Below are 9,092 nucleotides of genomic sequence, written 5' to 3'. Positions count from 1 at the left end.
ATAGCAAAAATTGTGGACAGTAGCATAAAAAGGTCTCCAAGTGGTCTTGGTGACACAATAAAGAACCTGGATGTGAAAATCAAAGAAGTAGTTTAAGAATCCTTTTTGAGCTTTAAGGATGAACTGAAAACTGAAGTAGACAATAAGTTCACCAGCCTTGAAGATAGAGTACGCTCCCTGGACCAGCACTCGGGAGCTGCTACAGACCAAAAAGTGTTAAAAGACCTTGTAACTGCTGAAACAACTGCTCTAAAGGAAGCCCTAAACGAACAATTTGAAAACAGGGTGAAGGCGCTAATCTTCGAAGACCAAGACAGACAGAAGAGAAGATTGAATATAGTGGCCTTTGGAGTTGCTACTCAAACTGATGATGCCAAGTTTGTCCGCGAGCACCTAGCTAATGGATACGACTTACCTGGTGTCCCTATTTCAAACATCTGCCGCCTAGTGAATCCCACTGTCTCCATAACCCAAAATCCACTACGCCCACCCCCAATCATGTTTGCTGTCCCCAACTTCAAGATCAAGAAGCTGATTCTCCAGAAATCTTTTGAGAAAAAAAGGGGCAGTTCAGTTCAGAAATGATGTATTGAAAACAGACTGTGACAAAAGGCAGAAGTTATATGAAGAACTATACATAAGGCGGGCAGGTGGTGAATCAAAAATTGTTATTACAGACAACAAGATTGTCCCAAGAAACTTCCAGCAGACCCCAGCTATCCTGGGGTCGCAGGTGATGGAGATCTAGGAGTTGACGCCCGTCAAAACAATGTAAATAGTACTGTACATAGAAACTTTAGTGTGAGTGATTCAAATGCAATCCCCACATTTGAGATCAATAATGATGAATCGTTTGCAAGTGCTTTATCAAGTACTCACAGCAGAGAACCATTGGACAGTTCCACTTTTAAATCTTGTGAGTTGGAATTTAGTGATATTTGTGATGCCCATATTGAAAATGAAGATGGACTATTAATGCTTTACAGTAACGTGGATTGTATCACCACAAAAATGGATAAAATAAAAGCTGTAGTTTTGGCAAGACCTGAAGTGAGTGTGTTTGCCTTCACTGAAGTTAAACCAAAGTATACTTCAGTGCCACTGACTGATGTGCAAATCCAGATTACCGAATTCAGAATAATTTCAAATCTGTCGAAACCAGAAGGAAGAGGAATTGTCCTGTACGTCAAATCATCACTGAAGGTAGGAGACCTTAATCTTAATCTTGGTTCTCAGTATGAGCTGTGGGTGGAGCAGGTCTGGATAAAAATTGAGCTAAAGGGTCACCCATTAATTATAGGTTGCATTTATAGAAGCCCTAGCTCTCCCTGTCAGAAAAGTTCTCACCTCGCGATTGTAAATTCTATAAGTTCGGTGATGAGTCATCCTTGCCATAATATTGTAATTGTTGGAGATTTCAATCTGCCTCAGATCCAATGGATTAGTGGTTATGCTGCTACAGGAGATAACGATGACCAGATTGGCACACTCCTCAAATGCCTACAAGAACATTCATTGTACCAGACAATCAATTTCCGACTAGGTACAGAGAGGGCCAGAACCCATTTCTCTTAGATCTCCTATTTGTCAAAGATGAGAAGGCAAATCCAAAGTATAGACTCAGAGCCACCTTTTGGCGCAAACGACCATATAGCCATAACTTGTCAACTAAAGTTGTACCCGCAGACAAATAATTTTAGAAAACATGTGTTTACAAATTACAAAAAGGTCAGGCAAGATTTGGCTAGCCAAGATTGATCTTTTGTCTAAAAGAATAATGTACAGGGAGCTTGGCTTGAGATGAAAAGGGTCCTCAGTGAGACAATTGCAAAACACACGACAACCACTTGGAAACGAAGACCAAGAACGCTCCCTTTCATCACATGAGAAATCAAACTAGCAGTCCGGAAGAAAAAGAAGTCTGGAGAAGGTACAAGGACGTCCCACCGCAGGCTAATCATGACAAATTCAAACAAATACGAAACAAAGTCCACTACCTTACAAGAGAAGTTACTAGAAAGTATGAGGAGTCTTTAGCTTCAGCATCAAAAACAAAGCCGAAGAAATTTTGGAAGTATGCCTCCACTCAAAAGCCCAGAAGACACTCAGTAACCAAACTCTCAGTTAATGGAAATACCATAAGCAACCCTGGAAATATAGCTGAAGCTCTGAACCAGCAGTTCAAGTCAGTTTTTACACCTCCAGATAATGACCTCTTGCCACAAATTCCTGAATATGATATTCAGAAACGGATGCAAATTATAACTATTTGCACTTTGGATGTTGAATCACAGCTCAAAAGATTGAACCCAAATAAGTTAGTTGGCCCTGATGGGGTACACTCTCAAACTTTGAAAGAGGCTCATGCGGAGCTTGCCCTCTCATTAGCAAAACTGTTCCGGAAGTCTCTTGACATAAAACAAGTCCCTCAAGATTGGAGAAATGCGAATATTACACCTGTTCACAAGGATGGAAGTAGGAACTGTGCTGCCAATTACCGACCAATTAGCGTCACCTCTACAGTCAGTAAAATCCTCGAAGGAATTGCAAACACTGCTGTTATGATAACAGCAGTGTAAACACTGCTGTTATCTGATTGACAATAAACTACCTACCAAAGTCAACATGGATTCAGATCTGGATGCTTGGTCAAGACAAATCTTATTGACGCATATGAATGTGTCACTGAACTGCTAGACCAGGGTATCCCTGTTGATATGATTCTATTAGACTTTGCAAAGGCTTTTGACAAAGTTTGCCATTGTCGTTTGAAGGCTAAACTTTTATCTACTGGGATACATGTGGAGGTTGTTGAATGGGTTATGTAGTTCCTCTCAGGAAGAAAGCAGAGAGTTAGAGTGTTTGGGGATAACGGGCAAGAGTTTTTCTCAGAAGTTGCTGGAGTTGATAGTGGCGTGCCCCAGGGAACAATCTTAGGCCCAACACTTTTCAATATATACATTAATGATGCTCTACGGGCTGTAAGAAATAAGATGAGCTTCTATGCCAATGATTCAAAGCTTATTGGGCCCTCGGAGTCGTCAGCGACTAGAGCCACTATACAGGAAGACCTGGATGCACTTTCCCTTTGGGCCCGCCAATGGAAGCTTGAGTTTAACATCCAGAAGTGCAAGGTAGTATATTTTGGGAAAAAGAATGAGAAGTGGCAGTACCATATGAGTGGGGGGGATGGCTCTAGACAATTGATTGGTTCCTTGGTAGCTGAAAGAGATTTGGGAATAGTCGTCCATGAAGAATTAAAATTCAACAAACACACCCAAACAGCGGTTGCCAAAGCATCTCAGACCCTCGGAATAATTAAGCATACAGTACGCAGCAAATCATCTAAAGTCATGACGAAGCTGTACAAGGGTCTCGTGCGACCATTGCTGGAGTTTGGGATGTGTGTTGCCACGCCTCTGAATAAGAGTGACCAACAGAAAATAGAGTCTGTTCAAAGGCGCGCAACCAAAGCTATTGATGGATGCAAGAACCTCGACTATCCATCCCGCCTGAACAAACTACAGCTCCCAACACTCGTCTACAGATGGCGGAGGGGCGATGTCATTATGACTTACAAGCTACTGCATGCTGATTCCTCTTCTCAAAGTCCTTTACAACTTGACAAATGATTCAGGACAAGAGGGCACAGTAAGAAGCTGCTCAGGAAGAGAGCTCACAGCAGACTCCGCAACCACTACTTCTCCAATAGAGTGGTGGGCCCCTGGAACAGTCTTCCCAATGCTGCTGTCACCACTCCCTCTGTCAATGCATTCAAGATTGTCATTGATAAGAATTGGTTCACCAAACCATGGAAAACAGAGTGGGACGCCGCCGAACCAGTGACTCCCCATTGTCACTGACCAGCAACTCTACAGGATCTTTCCTTATTTTGCTGGACAATGTGATTTAAGGTAATTTAAGGTAAGCCTTGCAATTTTGCAGCCATTGTAAAATAGGACAGTCACACTTGAACAAGTACAACCACAAGACCACCCAGCACCAACAAGAAAACAAAACACTTCAAGGATGAAAGGAAGACAGAACAGAAGTGCATCACTGATACATCAACAAAGGCCAAGATTGGAGCTGCCTTTGCTACAAGGAAGGCAAAGAAGAGGTGAAAAGGAAAAAATGAAGCAACAAAAGCAAGGAAAACAAAGAAGCAGGCTGTGAAGAGATTTGGTGAGAATATGGCACTGAGGGTGAAAATGAAACTGAAAAGGGTCAGACCATGACAGTTGATGACAATTCACAGTTCTCTTGGAAAAGAAAGTGAAAAAGAATGTGAACTTAGTTTTGATTTGGGTTGCACTTGGCAACTTCGTAAAAGCCATCTATGAGGGGCATTAGGGAAAAGTTAGAAGCTACTGCAGAGGTCAGTGTGATGACTATGAGTGGTGGGAGAGGTAAAGTGTGAAAGTGGCTGACACAGCCAGATCATATCTACTACATGAAAGAGGATTTAGGGTAAAAAAACAGTACTTGGACAGCATGTGATTGTGGACAAATGTTTTGACTAAAATATGTCTTCTCTAAACAAGGACAGGAGAATCTTAACCTTGGACCTGATGCAGATACTTGGGATTGGCTGACTACAGTCTTATAGCCAAGCCTATTTAAATTTGACTATTCTTTTTCATAACACATGTCAGTGATTGAATCTGTCCATGATTGAGATACTTCCTTTTTAAGATCCTTTGTCCAAGATTGGCAGTAGTCTATTTTCTAGGATTCGACTCAAGCTGAAAATTTGCAATTACAATTAGGTCTCTACTATTAACTGTCTGTGCATTTAAAAAAGTTACCATTGTGTAAATGGGGAAATATTCAAACTAACCAAATGCTTATTAAGAAAATTCAGACAGAGTAAGTAGAGAAAAATAATGGTACTTGGGCACTATATGGGCCTTTACAAGGAAACCAGTCACAAAAAACCCATCCTTGATGTGTTAACCACTATAGAGTAATAAATGATAGCATGGTTTTCATTGCATATGCAATATTTAAACTGTTGTTTTTTGGGGTTTAGGGGGGGCGGGGAGAAAGGTAAACTTTCAGGGACATATATAAAGGCTAAAGTATGTCCTGGGAAGGTAGGCTATTTTGAAGTACCTACATTCACTACTTCTCTCTTTAGAGGGTCCTGACCTTTAAAAATCTGTGTGTTATAAAAATAGAGCCTTGCAAAATAGATCTTCTGCTTAAATGAAGTACAATGAAATTGTTTTCAGCTTCACAACATTGCTCAATCTTAATTCATAAGGTTTTAAAGATATGCACATATATTTCCTAAATTTTGAAAAAAAAACATTGGTAGCCTATGGCTTAAAATTCTACTCAGATAACAGAAATTACATTTTCAGAACTTAAGCCAGAGAAAAAGAAACTAATAACTGAAAATTAAGGTAAATGTTGCTTGTCAAAATTTCAATAGGTTCAAATTTCAAGACCCTCAAGAAGGAGGAGTAGGCTAGAGGTAGGCCTAGGTATTTCAAAATACCTTCCCAGGACATACTCTGGTAAATATCTACCAAATCATATTATTGACTTATGCATAAAGTGAATATACCACTTGATGCCTTTTTTTTATGCTGATTATGAATATAATAATCATTTCTTTCGGAAATGAATTTCAGTCCCCCCCCCCCCCTATATATGCCAATTCAGGGTATATATTTCTACATTAGGGGGGGTAAAGTTTAAACTTACCTCCCATTTACATCAGAAACAAAATTTGCACCCCCCCCCCCCTGTAGTGGGGGGGCCAAATGTAATGGTAAACATTTGAGGCATTTGTTGCTTAAATGGTCATCTGGTCTGTGCACTGTGGGGCCAAACCATTTCAGTCTCTTATGCTTAACAATGTCAGAGACAAGTGGGTGATCCCCACATCTTCTCCTTACTTCTTCATTTGAGATTCTATCTGAGAGGCAGATACCCAGGATATAGCGCAGGCATTTGTGGTTGAATATATTCAAGCTCAATACTCTGGCTGCTTTAAGTGACCACATTTCACATCCATAGAGAAGGACAGAGAGAACCATAGCTTCATACACTTGGAGCTTTGTGCATAGCAATATTTTGCTCTGCTTCCAGAGATATTTCCGCAATTGAAGGAAGACACTCCAGGCTGATGATATGCAGCTCTGGATTTCTTCTGAAGATTCACTGGCAGGGTTTACCATCAATCCAAGGTATTTGAATGACTGGACAGCCTCTATCTGATTACCATTTAGAGTCACAGGGGTTTTATCCATCCCATCTGTTTGCATGGATTTTGTTTTTGGTAGGCTTATTTGGAGACCAGTTGAAAGTGCCTTGACTGCCACATTATTTATCACAGCCTGAGCTTCTGCAACGGATTCAGCAAGCATGTCCACATTGTCAGCATAGTCAAGATCTGTGACAGAGAAGGACAGGCTCACTGCAACGCCTTTATAATTGTCCAGGACCCTGAGGATCCAATTGATAACAAAGTTGGTGAAAGGACACAGCCTTGACATACACCTTCCTCAATCAGGATCAGATCTGAAAGATCGCCATTGACTCTTATCTGGGCCTTTGTTCCAGCATAGTATGCCTTGAGCAGATTGATGACCTTCTCAGGCACACTGTCCTCTCTCATTGCCTCCCATATTGTATCACAATGGACCAAATCAAATGCTGTAATGAAGTCTATGAAGATTTGGATTGTTTTCTGCTGGTGTTTAAACCAGTGTTCAAGGATCTGTTGCAGGCTAAAAATCTGGTCATAGCAACCTATACCTGGCCTGAATCCTGCTTGGTTGGGTTGCGTTTGGCTGTATCTGGTGTCTCTGAATCTATTTAAAAGTATAACTGCAAACAGTTTGGCAGTAATGGGGATAAGGGATATACCTTGGTAGTTTTTGCAGTCCATTCAGTCTCCTTTTTTGAAGATAGGGACAATTATTGAGGTCTTCCAGTCATCTGGGATGTATTCATTGTCCCAACCTTTGGTTATCATGCTATGGAGTTCATCCACTGCTGCCTTTGGGGAGAGCTTTCAGTAACTCTGCAGGAATCCCATCTATTCCTGGGCTTTTATGGTTTTTCAAAACTTGGATTGCCTTAATTACTTCATCCCTGGAGGGTGGGTCCATGCATACATTTTCATAAGCTTGGTTGTGTGGGGGGTTCTGCGGTTTTGTAAGTGGTTGCTTTCAATTACTATTGTCTCCTGGTCTAAATAGCTCTTGGAAATGAACTCACCATCTTTTGATACATTCCTTGCTGCTTGTGAGTATTTTCCCATCCTTTGCCTTAAGCAAGGGGATGGTAGTTTGCTTCTTCCTCCCAATGCATTCTCCAAGTATCTGATATTTTTGTGTATTGTTCTGTGATGCAGCATGTTCCATATCACTGGCAACATTAGACCAGTAGGCTTTTTTGTCAGCTCTTGTTGATTTGTGACATTCTTGTTGTAGCACTTTGTACATGGGGGACTTCTTGTTGGTCATTTTTTTTCTTTGCAGAGAGTTTGATTGTCTTTTCTGAGATCCATTTCTTGGTTTTATGCTTGACAAACCCAAGTATGTTTGCGGTAGCTTCATTGATGTGGTCCTTGAATTTGCTCCATTTCTTCTCAATCTTTATCTTGGGGCACTGATCAGTTGGGATTGCCTCCTTGGTATCTGCACATTAAGGGGGTGGGGGTATATATTCTATGAATACATAGGTCCTAAGAAATTCACAAATTTCTTAGAAAAACTGGAAAAATAAGGAAAGAAGTGAAGATAAACGCTTGCCCCCTGTAAAATATGTTAACTAGGATTACTCTGCATATCTTGGAGTAAGAATTGTTTTCTTAATATGTTTCCCTATGTCCAGCTGGACTCCTAGGCTTAAAATAATGGTTGGCTAATTTAAAGATTTATATATATATATATATATATATATATATATATATATATATATATATATATATATATATATATATATATATATATATATATATATATATATATATATATATATATATATATATATATATATATGCACTGTCAATTTAGCCATCTGGTGGTATCCCCTGGGCCTACCTGACAATCTTAAAACTCCCTAGCCTAGGCCCAACAGATTTGCTGAAATTTGAATAATAAGAGTGTACTTAGCACACAAATTTAGGGAATTCAACCAGAAATTGGTAAGATTAACTCTCATACCAAAGAAAAATTTAGAACCCAGTGACACCAAGTCTTACTTAGAATATAACAGACAAACACGTTTTTGGAATTCAAATAAGTCAAATGTACATAACAGTGTTGTTGTTATCTTAGATGAATTACCCAGTTTCCAACGGAAATCAGAAAAGAACATTTGGTGCAAAAGTGGGTTAAAAACCTGCGAACTGCGATGCGACACTCAAGAGGAGTTATGTTGGATTTATTTCACTGAGAACTGACACAATTTACAACAAATGCTGGTAAAAATAACTCTAGGCTAGTTCCAGTTCTATGGCCTAGAATACCATATATCAAGTTTGGCGGACAACCAAGATTTGAAGAACTTGAATTTTCAATCTGTGTGAAATATGATGATTAAAAAAAGATATATAAATACACCTCTAAATTCGCCACATAGGAAGCAGTCATTGTAAGGGTAGTTTTGGTAGAAGTTTTTCTTGTTTCATCTCTTCATTCATAATCTTTGCTCATTTTAGTTTTGGGATTGCTACGGTATTTTCAGAAAGTTTATTTCGTGGAAGAACAAAATGCGATTTTTTGGGAAGGTATTGAAAGGCAGTGTTATGTATTACACTTTTTTGTGCATTTATAATGGTAATTCAAATCTGGTTCTGCAATATAGAGGCCAAAAATCAAAATATTGTAAGTAACCTACATGTTTTGGAAGTGGCGTTTGATTTCCACTAAAGTAAAATTATCATGACTACTTACTAGTCCTTGTTCCAACAAGGACTTTTCTTGCTAACACCTGCTTCTATGGGTGGTACTCCTTCCACGAATGCCAAAACCATAACTATAGCTACTGCTAACTCATTTTCATTGGTAATTATTGTTAGCTGCTATTATTAAAAAAGCTTATTGTCTAACAGTGGTACTATCAATATAAAC

General features: G+C 39.5%; 1 protein-coding gene across 2 annotated transcripts in view; it reads right to left on the bottom strand.

Annotated features, from left to right (window-relative positions):
- Positions 1-8,251, bottom strand: part of Adat1 (Adenosine deaminase, tRNA-specific 1) — a 19,504-nt gene extending 11,253 nt beyond the window's left edge. Inside the window, exon 1 of one of the 2 annotated variants that reach the window (XM_089090885.1) lies at positions 8,184-8,251. The gene's annotated coding sequence lies outside the window, so the exon portion shown is untranslated. The remainder of the gene's footprint in view (positions 1-8,183) is intronic. The other variant, XM_089090887.1, reaches the window with a different exon arrangement.
- Positions 8,252-9,092: the final 841 nt, after the last annotated feature.

This window comes from Artemia sp. Qi Xiang Cuo, chromosome 6 (assembly GCF_049724085.1).
Source record: "Artemia sp. Qi Xiang Cuo chromosome 6, ASM4972408v1, whole genome shotgun sequence".
NCBI classification, from domain to species: Eukaryota; Metazoa; Arthropoda; class Branchiopoda; order Anostraca; family Artemiidae; genus Artemia; species Artemia sp. Qi Xiang Cuo.
Note: the sequence above shows the minus strand (reverse complement) of the source record. Positions and strands in the feature narration are given on the sequence as shown.